The sequence below is a fragment of the Choloepus didactylus genome, chromosome X, assembly GCF_015220235.1.
Source record: "Choloepus didactylus isolate mChoDid1 chromosome X, mChoDid1.pri, whole genome shotgun sequence".
NCBI classification, from domain to species: Eukaryota; Metazoa; Chordata; class Mammalia; order Pilosa; family Megalonychidae; genus Choloepus; species Choloepus didactylus.
The window spans coordinates 149008274-149023454 of NC_051334.1; positions in this window are offsets into that span (position 1 = coordinate 149008274).

Sequence of the window (15181 nt, forward strand, 5' to 3'; positions counted from 1 at the left end):
CACAATAGAGACATACAACCGCATACTTGAAGGTGCAGAAGAAAGAATTAGTAAACTACAGGACACGATATCTGAAATCCTACACACAAAAGAACAAATAGGGAAAAGAATGGTGGGGTGTCAGCAAACTGAATGACAGCATGAAGTGCACAAATGTAGGTGTTATATGTGTCCCAGAAGGAGAAGAGAAGAGAAAAGAGGCAGAAGGAATAGTACAGGCAACAATAAATGAAAATTTCCCAAATCTTATGAAAGTCATAAAATTACAGGTCCAAGAAGCACAGTGTACTCCAAACAGAATTGATCCAAATAGACCTACTCCAAGACACTAATCAGATTGTCAAATGTCAAAGACAAAGAGAATTCTGAAAGCAGCAAGAGAAAAGTGATCCCTCACATAAAGGAAGCTCAATAAGACTAAATTCAGATCTCTCAGCAGAAACCATCAAAGGGAGAAGAGAGTGGTATGATATATTCAAGATACTGAAAGAGAAAAACTGCAAGCCAAGAATCCAATATCTGCCAAAACTGTCCTTCAAAAATTAGGGAGAGTTTAAAATATTTACAAATAAATAGACACAGAGAGTTTGTGAACAGGAGACCACCTGTGCTGGTTTGGATGTATTGCGTTCCCCAAAATGCCATGTTCTTTGATGTAATCTTGTTGGGACAGATGTTATTCTTGTTGATTAGATTGTAAGTCTTTGAATGAGTGTTTCCATGGAGATGTGACCCACCCAACTGTAGGTAATAACTCTGATTAGATAATTTCCATGGAGGCATAGCCCTTCCCATTCAGCATGGGCCTTGATTAATTCACTGGAGCCCTATATAAGCCCAGACAGAAGGAGTGAGCTTGCTACCTCCAAGAAGGACACTTTGAAGAATACACAGGAGCTGAGAGAGGAGCTGCAGATGACAGACAGATTGAAGATGGCCATTGAAAGCAGACTCTTGCTCTGGAGAAGCTAAGAGGAGACAAACACCCCAAGAGAGGACAAACACCCAAAGAGCAACTGAGACTGACATTTTGAAGAGAAGCTGCAGCTTAGAGAGGAACATCCTGGGAGAAAGCCATTGTGAAACCAGAACTTGGATCAGACACCAGCCACTTGCCTTCCCAGATAACAGAAATTTATGAGATGCCATTGGCTATCCTCCAGTGAAGGCACCCAATAGTTGTTGCATTACCCTGGACACTTCATGGCCTTAAGACTGTAACTGTGTAACCAAATAACCCCCCTTTATAAAAGCCAATCTTTTTCTGGTGTTTTGCAGTCTGGCAGCATTAGCAAACTAGAACACCACCTCTACAAGGAATGCTAAAGGAAGTGCTACAGACAGATAGGAAAGACAGGTGAGAGAGGTTTGGAGAAAGGTATAGAATTGAAGATTAGCATTAAGAGTAACTAAAAGGGTGCACTGGTTATTAAGAGATAGACAGTAGAGATTGGGCATTTGATGATGAAGGAGTATAGAATATTCAACAGAATTGATTGTATAGCTCCAGAAATGTATAGCACAATATTGTGTGATGTTAGCACAATACTATAAGTACACTGAATAGAGATAGCTGTGAGTATGGTTGAAAGTGGAAGGTTAGGGGCATGTATGACACAAGAAGAAAAGATAGAAGATAAAGACTGGGACTGTATAACTTAGTGAAACCTAAAGTGGTCAATGATCATGCTTAAATGTACAAATATAAGAATGTTTTTACATGAGGGAGAACAAATGAATGTCAAATTTGCAAGGTGTCAAAAATGGGATGGTTTTGTGGAAAAATAAAATCAATGTAACCTAGAGTCTATAGTCAATGGAAAATTGTAATTTGCTTCCATTAATTCTAACAAAGGCGCTATACCAAAGTTAAATGTCTATAAGAGAGGGATATAAAGGAGGGGTGTGGGACTCATGGCAGTGTATTGTTGTCTGAACTACTTACTGTATTTTTATTTTAAAAATTTTTTCCATCATCTTTTATTCATCTTTTTTCTTTTTTTTACTTTTTTCTACTCTGCCTCTTTATTTGCAAAAGAAATGGAAATCTCATATTGATTGTGGTGGTGAATGCATATAACTATGTGATTATACTGGGAACCATTGGTTGTTTACTTAAGAGAGAATATATGCTGTGTGAATAAAATTCTAAAAATAATCACAGGGGTACAAGTTCTAGAGAAAATGTGGATAGAGGGATGCATTCACTTTTGGAGGGGAAGTAGAATGGCATAGCCCATCTGGAGTGCAGTGTGGTGGTTTCACATGAAGCTAAGTATGGGGTTGCCATATGGTCCTACAACCCCATTATTTGTTATATACTTAGAAGAAGTGAGAGCAGGAACATGAATGGATATTTGCACACTGGTATTTATGCAGGCAGCATTCATGATTCACAATGGATGGAGGGGGCCTAAGGGTACACTGACATGAACAGATGACTAACAGTGGTGTATACATACAGTGGAATATTAAGTGGGCTACAAGAAGGAATGGAGGAGTGAGGTATGCAACTAGGTGAACAGACCTTGAGGAGAGTATGTTGAGTGAAATAAACCAGAAATGAAAAGACAAAAATTATAATGCCTCACTAATATAGACTAACTAAAATGTGCAAATTCTAAGAATTGAATCTGAGATCATAGTTTATCAGGGGAAGGATTGTGGTAAAGGTTCCTAGATTGTAAACCTTACAAAAGTCATATTTATTCCTGTGTTATAATGGTTATTTCTAAATTCTGAGATGCTGAGCTCTTTGTGTATAACCTGGGCAGTCCTTGGGACTTCAGGTATATGTGTGGTACCTGAGACTCAGAGCCAGAGTTTGGCAGCTATGAATGTCAACATTACCCCATACAGCAACTGTTAAAGAACCTGAAAAAGTGATCAGACTTAAATTAGAGATATGAACAAAATGGACTTGGTTGGGACTGGAGTAAATCAGATTAAAGGGTAAAGGACAATATTGATGGTGTTTTAAAACTTCAACTCCTGCATGAGGTCAAAGGAAGAGAGGTTTATTTAGTGAAAACCTATATTTTCTGTAGCACACTATACAATTTAACTTGTATGGTCACTTTGTTCAAACATCATAATTACATGAACTTTTAATAGGGAGTGAGATCTGCTTGGTTTGAACAAGTTAGTGTGAAGCCCCAATACATCCTAGAGTAATTTGGGCAGAGAATAAAAATGTATTCACAAATCCCCCTTAAGGGACTGGGTAAAAATTTGGAAATAATAAACCTCACCACCTGGGGAATGACCAATATTCTCACAAGCATTGGGGACTACCAATTTAGAAGATCAAGCCCTCAATCTTGGGGCTTGCCTTTATGAAGCTTTTTACTGCAAAAGAGAGGCTAAACCTCTTCTAATTGTGCCTAAGAGTCACCCCCAGAGAACCTCTTTTGCTGCTCAGATGGCTTCTCTCTCTAAGCCAATTCTGCAGGTAAACTCACTGCCTTCCCCACTACATGGAACATGACTCCCAGGGTTGTAAATCTCCCTGTCAATGTGGGACATGACTCCCAGGGATCACCCTGGTCTTACCATCATGGGATTGAGAAAGCCTTCATGACCAAAAGGGGGAAGAGAAACGAAACAAAATAGTTTCAGTGACTGAGAGATTTCAAATGGAGTTGAGAGGTCATTCTGAAGGATACTCTTATGTATTATATAGATATCCCCTTTTAATTTTTAGAGTTTTGGAGTAGATAGAAGGAAATACCTGAAACTGTTGAACTGCAACCCAGTAGCCTTGATTCTTGAAGATAATTGCATAATTATATAGTTTACATGATGTGCCTGTGTGATTATGAAAACCTTGTGGTTTACACTCCCTTTATCTATGTATGGACAGATGAGTAGAAAAATGGGGACTAAAATAAATGAATAATAGGGGGAATGGGAGATGGGATATTTTGGGTGCTCTTTTTTACTTTAATTTTTCTTTTTTTGGAGTAATGAAAATATTCAGAAATTGTGGTGATGAATGCACAGCTATATGATGGTTCTGTGAACAATTGATTGTACATTTTGGATGATTGTATGGTACATGAAAATATCTCAATAAAATGGAGTTTAAAAAAACACTTTGCCTGGAAATGTCAAGGTGGGAAAGGATTTGGGTTACTATCTGAAACTGTGCTCCCTGAATTGCAATTTTAAGACCCCAAACAAATGTTTTATTGCCTTGCAAACAAAATCTATTTGGTAACCAGATAGTAGGCTTCTGTTACTTTGAAGTCTGATAATAACTTCACATCTTGAATGATATTCACCTCGATTCTGCTTTTCTCTCTCTACCTGCATCATTATATGTTCCTACTCTCTTAAAAATGACTTGATAGTCAATCTCTCTACCAATTATCTCTACCTTATGGTTTCTGCTTATTTATGGCTTCTAATTATAATATCCTTGTGTGTCCCTAGGCTCTGGCCCACTCTACCATTTGCTGACACTCTTTATGTGATTTTCATACATATGCCACAACAGAGAGGATCTAAATGGTCTAGCCAGTCACTATCAAGTTTAGAGCACACCCTTTAGGAGAGCTCCTATGCTTGACCACCCACAGATAATGGACTTAGTTGGATGACTGGGTTTGGGTAATGCCTTATCAGCTGTGTCTTGGATGGTAGGGTAACTTGGCACAAAACATAGTGGTGATCCATGGGAAAGTTCTCATAGCAGACCACAGGCATGAATTTTAGGCCAGGGGTAGTATATCTTACCCCACCTTTCAAAGCCTGCCCACCAAGTTGGAGGAAGCTTGAATGAAGATAAAAAGGTGGGAATTCACACATATTTGGGGAATAATGAATAAGTCAGTATGACTGAAGAGAATATGAGTGAATTGGGGAAGGAAATAATGTTTGTTAAGAACCTACTTCAGTGCAAGGTTTATGTTGGGTGATTCTATAAAGTTTATCTTGTTTAATTCTCTAAAGAACCCCCATGAGATGGGCATATATTACCTGCATTTTATAGAAGAGAAGACTGAAGATCAAGTAGTGTAATATTCTGCAGTAATTGATTTGAAATTCACACTCAGGCATGAATTAATCCCAAGCCAGTATTCTTGCTACCGTACAATACAATCTTCCAGGGCAACTGTGAAAGATGCATTTAGAATTGTGGGAATGGACCACATGTTGCTGAAGCTCTGAATGTCAGATGAAGGAGTTTGGTAAAGGATCATTGAAGCATTTGAAGTGGGAAATGTGAATAGTGGTATGAAAAGTGATGTTTTAGGGAAATTAGCAAGAGCTAGCATTTATTGAATTCTTATTATATGTTAGTCACTGTGATAAGTGATTTACATGAATTAACTTTTTATTCATCACAAAAACCTTAGGAAATAGATGCTTTTTTCTCTGTCTTACAAAGGAGGAAACTGAGACATGGAAGTGTTAAGTTGTTCAAAGTACACACAGCTTGTAAGTGGTAGAGCTGGGATTTGAACACAAGTAGTCTGGCTCAAAAATTAACCTGACACATAATTTGGAGGATAAAATACAGGAAAAAGAGAAAAAGTGAGGCCTATTTGTAGATTATTGTAAAGGTCTCAGTTCAATATGATGAGGGCCAGATCAAAGTGATAGAGGTGGAAAAGAAAGTAAGGGATCAATTTGAAAGACCTGGTGAAGGATCTCTGTCTTTCATTGTTAGGAGTGGGATCTCTGCAGAAAAGGAGAAATACACTTGTCTGCCAGTTCTTTCTAAAAAGTACCCTCATGCCCCCTGCCTATTCCTCCATGGTTTAAACAGAAAGCAAAGAAAGAGTCCTGCAGGTGTGTCTTTCTAAAGCAATAGCCTAAACCCACATGACTTGTTCTTTCCAATCAAAAGTAATTTTCTAATCTCAAAGGAAAGAGGCATTTTTCCCCACCAAACAAGAGCCTAACTACAATCTACGATATTTACTGGTGATTTATATGCAATGGTTTCCTTAGCAATGAGGAACCAATGACTTGGATGTTTGGAGTTAAAATGAAATCTCAGATTTCAGAAGTTATGTTCTAAAATGATGCAGGATCTCCTACAGAACCAAAAATATTGCCTAGTATTAAAAGAGAAAAATGTACTGTAAAGCTATCTAAAGTGGTTTTTTGAGGATTAACATGGTTGCTAGCCTAACCAAATATTTCAGAAAATTATAGAGAAGATTTAATTGAAAGAACTTAGAAACTAAATTAATTGTTGACTGAAAATCTTCAAAATAGCTGTTTGTCATAGTAAAAGTTACTCTTATTTTTTCTATGTCATATTCATTCATTTGAAAATGGAAATAAAATGGAAGAAAACAAATGTTTGACATGTACTTGCTAGCTAGGTGTTTCCACATACACAATCTCTTTATCAAAAGATTGTTTTCTTATCATTTTCAGCCTTCAGGCTAATCATTTTGGCTCTTGCCTCCAAGTGAGATGTTTCCTAACAAACTCACTATACTTTGGTGGCAAAATCTTGGGGTCAAGTGTAGCCAATTTATTGGGTGGATGTATGTATATTGTTTGGCATTCAAGTATGAATGCAAGTCTGTCAGCAGTTGGGACACCAGTGACTTAATAGCCAAAGCTGTCAGTGCAGCAAAGCAAAATCATATTGACCTCCAGCACAGGTTGCAAGAATGTTGGCATAGCATTCAGTCTAACATCTCTGTCAAAGCTTTGCGTCATGCTGAGAGATACCCTAAGAAAGAATGGATAGAATGAAAGGAGCCATCTATCTTCCATGGCCTCAGCTGGAACTCAGGGGTGGTGACTGAGAGATGTGATAACTATGATATGAAGTTATTTCAGACAAGAATCTCTTTTTCTGAAAATATTTAATTTTTAAAACTAATGATTTTTCCAGTTTGGTAATGCTTCCTTTATGCAAAGTACAAGAAATGGATTGGCTTTTATAAACAGGATTTATTAGGTTATAAGTTTACAGATCTAAGGCCATAGAAGTGTTCAAACTAAGGTATCAACAAGAGGATAACTTCACTGAGGAAATACTGATGAGGTCTGGAACCCCTCTGTTAGCTAGAAAGGCATGTGGCCAGCATGTGCTGGTACTTTGCTCCCAGGTTCTGGTTTCAAGTGGCTTTCTCCAAAATGTCTCTTGGCTTCTGTCTCTCTTAGCTTCTCCTTCTCAGCTCCTGTGCATCTTTGTATGTTCTACCAGAGTGTTTCAATCTAAGTGTCTGTGGGTCCTCTCTTAGCTTCCTTGGGGCAAACTCTGGGCTTCATCTCTTAGCTTAGCATCTCCAAATGTCTTTTGTCTTCATCTTCAAGTGTCTGCAAGCATCTGGGTTTGTGTCAGCTCTTTGCTTCTCCAAGGAGCAAACTCTGGATTACATATCTTAGCTTCTCTCCAAAATGTCTCCCTCAGTTTCTCTGAGCTTCTCCTCTCCATGAGTGCTCTTAAAGGACTCCAGTGGATGAATCACTGGATGAATGGGGTCACATCTCCATGGAAATGATCTAATCAAAAGGTGTCTCCCACAATTGGTTAGGTCACATCTCCATGGAAACAACCTAATCAAATGTCCCACCCAAATCAAAAGACTAATTAGTCTTACCCTACAAGATTATGTTAAAAAACATGGCTTTTGTGGGGCAGATAATAAAGTCAAACCAGCACATTCCACCCACTGGACCTCAAAAAGACATGTTCTTTCCAAATGCAAAAATACATTAATTTCATCACAATATCACAAAAGCTTAAATCATTTCCATAACAATAGATAGGTATGAAGTCTTATCAAAATCAATTACAGGTGTGGTTTGTCCAATGGCAGGATTCCCCTCTAGCTGTGAAACTTAGAACAAGTTGTCAGCTTCCAATATACAAAGCAGGGACAGTCATAGGATAAACCTTCTCATTGCCATAGGGAGAAAATGAAAGGAAAACAGGGGTCATGGGACCAAAACAATTCCTAAAGCCCACAGGGAAAACTTCATTAGATTTCAAAGTCTGAGAGTCCTTTATAAATGATGTTTTATCCTCTGGGCCTGAGAGAGCAGCAGTCCCATGCTTTGCAAAGGCTTACACAGCAGCCTTGCTTTCTCCAAATGCTGGGGTGATTGCTCCAACATATACATGCATTCAGGAAACCACCTTGTTCTCAGCTCCAGCCAACAGAAAATCATAAAGAACATGAAGAAAAAAGAAGATATGTACAAGCCAAATGACCAACTTAAAAATCTGGAGGAGACAGAACTTGGAGCAATTAATCAAAGAAGTGCACACAAATCTCCAAAACAACCACAATGAGTTGGCTAAGGACACAACGGTCATCAAGAAGATTCTAGAAGAGCATAAAAAAGAATTTGAAGAGTAAATGAAAAATAGCAGATCTTATGGAAATAAAATATACTGTTGATCAAATTAAAAATATATTAGGAACACAGAATGGCAGATTTAAAGAGGCAAAAGAAAGAAAATGTGAACTAGATGACAGGGCAATTGAATGCACAGAACAAAGGTGAAAAAATAGAAACATTTGAAATGGATCTAAGGTAAATGACAGACAACATGAAGTGCACAAATATAAGAATAATTGATGTCCCAGAAGGAGAAGAGAAGAGTAAAAGTCTAGGAAGAGTAGTTGAAGACATATTGGGGGAAAACTTCACAACCCTTCTAAATGGCATAAATATGCAAATTGATGATGCCAAATAAACTCCAAAAACAATAAAACCAAATAAACACACTCGGAGAAATATACTAATCAGATTTTCAAATACTGAAGAGGAGAATCTTCTGAAAGCAGCAAGAGAGAAACGATTCAACACATACAAGGGAAACCACATGAGACTAAGTACTGACTACTGAGTGGGTACCATGGAGGTGAGAAGGCAATGGTTTGACATATTTAAAATTTGAAAGAGAAAAATTGCCAGTCAAGAATCCTTTATACAGCAAAGCTCTCCTTAAAAATTGAGGGAGATGGGTGTGGCAATATGGCAGCATAGGGTGGAGCAGAATTTAGTTAGGCCTCCAGAGAAGCTATTAAATAGCCAGGAACAACTAGTACATAGTCTGCAACAACTGTTGGGGAACATCTGTGACCAGACACACACTGTACACCAGGCTGGAATGGGTGGGATGGCCAAGATCACAGCAGAGATCTGTAAGTTACGCTCCCCAAACTGCAGAGCTGGCACCCTGGGCCCACTGGCGCAGCAGGTTGAGTTTGAACACTTCCATGTAGAAGAAAGGAGAAGTCTACCAGGAGCAAGGGAAATGAACTGAACCAAGCTCCATTTGTGGATTAATTAACAAATTTGGACTACTGAATACAAGCTATGTGCACAGATAAACACAGAGCCAACAGGAAAGGAACAGTGAGGTCTCTCCAGGAAGAGAGGAGGTGGGACTGAAATAATAATAATAATCAATGAAAACAGAAGCTTTTGCAAATGACTGAGTTCAAAATATTGGAAAAGGGCTTTTCCCAAGAAAAGGGGCACATAAAACTGGGTGCAATCTCCAGTCAACTGGAGAAACTGGAGGTCTTGGTAGAAAAAATGATTTTTTTTTCTTTTTTATTCTCTCATTTAAGTAGCTCATTACAGAAAGTCTCTGGCATTTTCAATTGTCAGACCTGACACAGGCAAGGGTGGAGTTAAGGTGGTTAGAGAGACAAAGAAAGAAGTCAAGTGTAGGAGATACTTCCCTAAAATGCCTATCTTACTTAAGAAAGTGGTGGGGCAGGTCCAAACCCAAGAGGCTTCCCTCCATCAGAGAATTCAGACCCCAGGCCTTGTAGGAAAAAAAAAGAAACAGAAACAGAAACAGAAACAACTTAAGCTTGGTTCCTGACACCCTTGGCCCTTGACTGGCCATGATCTGCTGAGAATTAAAGGCAACATTCATTATATGAGTGGGGAGATGTGGGTTGACAAGCACCACCTGCAGGGCAGGATAGGAAAAGCACAGAGTAAAGAAGCCTCAGGAAATTCTGACAACCTGCTGGGTGTCATCCTCAGGGAAACTTGATACTGATTACACCCTCCTCTGGAGACCTGGGCCCATCAGATCTGGGAAATCTGAGTTAATCAAGGAAACAAGATACCTTGACAGCAAAAAATTATGAGTCACATTATGAAAAATGAAGATATGGCCATCAAAGGAACAAAAATACACTTCAAATGAAATACAGGACTTGAAATATCTAATTAAAGATGGTCAAGCAATTTTTCTAAATAAAATCAATGTTCTTAAGGAAAATGTGGCAAGAGAAATAAAGAATAGAAAAAGACACAGGGTGACCATAAAGAAGAATTTGTAAGCTTGAGAAAACAAATGGCAGAACATATGGGGATGAAAGACAAAACAGAGGAGATGAAAAATACAATGGAGGTATACAGCAGTAGATTTGAAGAGGCAGAAGAAAGGAATCATGAACTGGAGGACAGGACATCTGAAACCCTACACACAAAAGAACAGATAGGGAAAAGAATGGAAAAATATGAACCCAGTCTCAGGGAATTGGATGACAACATGAAGTGCATGACTATACATGTCATGGGTGTATCAGAAAGAGAAGATAAGGGCAAAGGGTCAGAAAGAATAGTGGAGGAAATAATCACTGAAAACTCCCCAGCTCTTATGAAAGACAGAATTACAGATCCAAGAAGCATGGCATACCCCAAACAGAACAGATACAAATAAACCTACTCCAAGACACTTAATAATCAGATCATCAAATCTAAAAGACAAAGACAGAATTCTAAAAGCAGCAAGAGAAAAGTGATCTATCATGTACAGGGGAAGTTTGATATGACTATGTGTGGATTTCTCAGTAGAAATAATGGAGGTGAGAAGGCAGTGGTATACTATATTTAAGATACTGAAAGAGAAAACCTGCCAACCAAGAATACTATATCCAGGAAAATTGTCCTTCAAAAATGAGGGAGAGTTTAAAGTATTCTCAGATAAACAGACACTGAGAGAGTTTGTGAACAGCATACCTGCTCTACAGGAAATACTATAAGGAGCACTACAGACAGGAAAAGACAAGAGAGGGAGGCTTGGAACACAATATTGGGTGATGGTAGCACAATAATGTAAGTACACTGAACAAAGATGATTGTGAGTACGGTTGAAGAAGGAAGGTTAGGGGCACATAGAACATGAAAATGAAAGATAGAAGATAAAGACTGGGACATTATAACTTAGTGAAGCCTAGAGTGGACAATGATTGTGATTAAATGTACAAATATATTTTTACATGAAGGAGAAAAAATGAATGTCAACTTTGCAAGGTGTTAAAAATGAAGTGGTAATGGGGAAAAATACAATCAATGAAAACTAGGGTCTACAGTTAACATTAACATTGTAATATGCTTCCATTAATTGTAACAAAGGCAATATACCAAAGTTAAGTGTCTATAAGAGGGGGATATAAGGGAGGGGTATGGGATTCTTGGCATTGGTGTTGTCTGACTTTTTATTGTATTTTATTTTTTATTTTTTATTTTATTTTTTTCTTTTTTGGTTGTCATTTTTTCTTTCTTTTTCTCTTTTCTTTTTACATTTTTTTCTTCTTGCTCTTTCTTTGTGGAAGAAATAGACATGTCCTTATATAGATAGTGGTGGTGAATGCATAACTATGTGATTATACAGGAAACAATGTGTTATTTACTTAGGATGGAATGTGTGGTGTGTGAATAAAACTGTCTGAAAAATAAACACAGGGATAAAAGTGATGGAGAAAATTTGGAGAAAAGGATGCACATAATCACTATTGGTGGGGAAGTAGAATGGTTCAGGCCATCTGGAGGGCAGTCTGGTGGTTCCAAAGGGAGCTAAGCATGGGGATTCCATATGCTCCTGCAACACAGTTATTGGGTATATATTTGGAAGAACTGAAGAGAGGGACATGAATGGACATTTGCATAGTGGGATTTATGGTGTCAGTATTCATGATTTGCAGTGGATGGAGGTGGCCTAAGGGTACATCAACTGATGAATGGAATGACAATCTGTGGTGTATACATAAAATGGAATATTGAGCTGCTAAAAGGAGTGAAGTTATGAGGCAAATGGACACTGAGGACAGTATGTTAGGTGAAATAAACCAGATATGTAAACTAGAATATTATAATGCCTCACTAATATGGACTAACTATAATGTGCAAACCCAGAGAATTGAGTCTGAGAGCACAGGTTATCAGGGGAAGTCTTATTGTAAAGGTTCCTAGATTGTAACTCTTACAGCAGTTACATCTATTCCTGGGTTGTAATGGTTATTTCTAAATTCCGAAGTGCTGAGCTCTTTTTGCATAGCCTAGTCAGTCCCTGGAACTTTGGGTATCTGTATGACACCTGAGAATCAGAGCCAGAGTCCATCAACTCTGAATGTCAGCATTATTCCATATAGCAAATGTTAAAGAGTCTGAAAAAAGAGATCAGACTTCAATTAGAGATATGAATGAAATGGACTTGGTTAGGCTAACATAAATCAGACTAAAAGTTAAAGGATAGTGATGCTGTTTTTAAAACTTCAACTTCTGTGTGAGACCAAAGGAAGAGAAGCTTATTATTTGCAAAAATCTATATTTTTGGTAACACACTATATAATTTAACTTGTGTGGTCAGTTTATTCAAATATAATTAAATGGAATGTTGAATAGGGAGTGAAAACTAGTTGGTTTCTACAGGTTAGTTTGAAGCCCAAATACATCCCAGAGTAATTTGGGTAGAGAATAAAAAATGAATTTGCAAAGTCCCCTTGAGGAACCAGGAGAAAATGTGGAAATATTAAATTTCCCCACCTGGGGAATTAATGATATTCTCACTAGCATTTGGGGTTACCAATTTAGAAGGCCAAGCCCTTAATCTTGGGACTTGCCCTTATGAAGTTTGTTACTGAAAAGGAGAGGCCAATCCTACTTAAAATCATGCCTAAGAGTCACTCCCAGAGAATCTCTTTTGTTGCTAAGATGTGGCATCTCTCTAAGCCAACTCTGCAAGTAAACTCATTGCCTTCCCCCCTATATAGGACATGACTCCCAGGGGTGTAAATCTCCCTGGAAACATGGGACATGACTCACAGGGTGAGCTTGGCCCTGGCATCACGGGATTGAGAAAGACTTCTTGACGAAAAAGGGGAAGAGAAATGAAACAAAATAAAGTTTCAGTGGCTGAGAGACCTCAAATAGAGTTGAGAGGTCATTCTGAAGGTAATTCATATGCATTATGTGGCTACCCTTTTTTAGTTTTTAGTGTATTGGAATAGCTAGAAGGAAATAGCTGAAACTGTTGAACTGCACCCCAGTAGCCTTTATTCTTGAAGATGATTATATAACTATATAGCTTACACTGTGAAAATGTGATTTCATGTGATTTTGAAATCTTGTGGCTACTACTCCCTGTATACAGTATATGGAGAGGTGAATAGAAAAATGAGGACAAAAGTAAATGAGCAATAAGGATGGATGAGGGTATGGGTGTTTTGGGTATTCCTTTTTACTTTAACTTTTAATTTTATTCTTTTTTGTGTATGGTAATGAAAATGTTCAAAAATTGATTCTGGTGATGAATGCACAACTATATAATTGTACTGTGGGCAACTGATTGTACACCATGGATGATTGTATGATATGTGACTATATATCAACAAAATTGGACTTAAAAAAGACACTAACATCTCTCCAATATCAAAACCAGAATAGAGTTCATTCCAGGCATGTAAGAGTGGTTCAACATAAAAAAGTCAATCATTATAATACAACACATTAACTAATTGAAAGGAAAAATATAATGATCATCTCAGTAGATGTTGAAAAAGCATTTGACAAAATTCAGTATCCTTTTTTTGATAAAAACATTTCAAAAGGTAGGAATTAGAGGAAATTTCAACAATATGATAAGGGGCATATATGAAAAACCCACAGCCAGAATAGTTCTCAATGGTGAGAGACTGAAAACCTTCCCCTAAGATTGAGAATAAGACCAGGATGACCACTGTCACCGCTATTATTCAGCATTGTGCCAGAAGTTATAGCCAAAGCAATCTGGCCAAAGAAATATAGTGCATTCAAAGTGGAAATGAAGTAGTAAAAATGTCATTATTTGCAGATGATATGATCATATATTTGGAAAACACTGAGAAATTGATGAACAGTTACTTGAGCTAATAAATTCAACAGTGGTGAGATAGAAGATTAATGCACAAAAGTCAGTAATGTTACTGTACACTAAAAATGACCTAACTGAAGAGAGACTCAAGAAAAAAAAAATTTCATTCACCATTACAACTAAAAAAAATCAAATACCTAGGAATAAACTTAATCAAGGACATAAAAGACCTCTACATTGAAAATTACAAACTTTACTAAAAGATATCAAAGAAGATCTCAATAGGTGGAAAGATATTCTACGTTCATGGATAGGAAGGTTAAATCTCATTAAGACATCAATTCTACCCAAACTGACCTACAGATAAAATGCAATTCCAATGGAAATTCCAACAACCTACTTTGCAGACTTGGAAAAGCTAGTTATCAAATTTATGTGGAAGGGAAACGGGCCTCAAATTGCCAAAAACATTCTAAAACAGAAGAATGAAGTGGGAGGACTTACACTTCCTGACTTTAGAGCCTACTATAAAACAACAGCAGTCAAAACAGCATGGCACTGGCCAAAAGATGGATATATTGATCAATGAAATTGAATAGAGTTCAGAAATAGACCCCCAGATCTATAGTTGACTGAATTTTGATAAGGCCCCCAAATCCACTGAACTGGGACAGAACAGTCTCTTTAACAAATGGGGCTGGGAGAACTGGATATCCATATCCAACAGAATTAAAGTGGTACCCTACCTCACACACCATACAAAAATTAACTCAATGTGGATCAAAGACCTCAATACAAGGTAGTACCATAAAACTCCTAGAAGATAATAAGGGAAACATCTTCAAGACCTAGTGATACGAGGTAGCTTCTTAGACATTACACCCAAAGCACAAGCAGCAAAAGAAGAAATAGATGGACTTTCAATTTGGGCACGTCAAGTCAAGAGCAGAACTAAGAGAGCTCTGAGACAAAAGGCAATAATCCAGTGGCTGAGAAAACTCACTAAACACCATAACTTCCCAAGAAAAGGGGGGTGTCCACTCACAGCCACCATACTGGTGGACAGGAAACACTCCTGCCCATCACCAGCCCCATAGC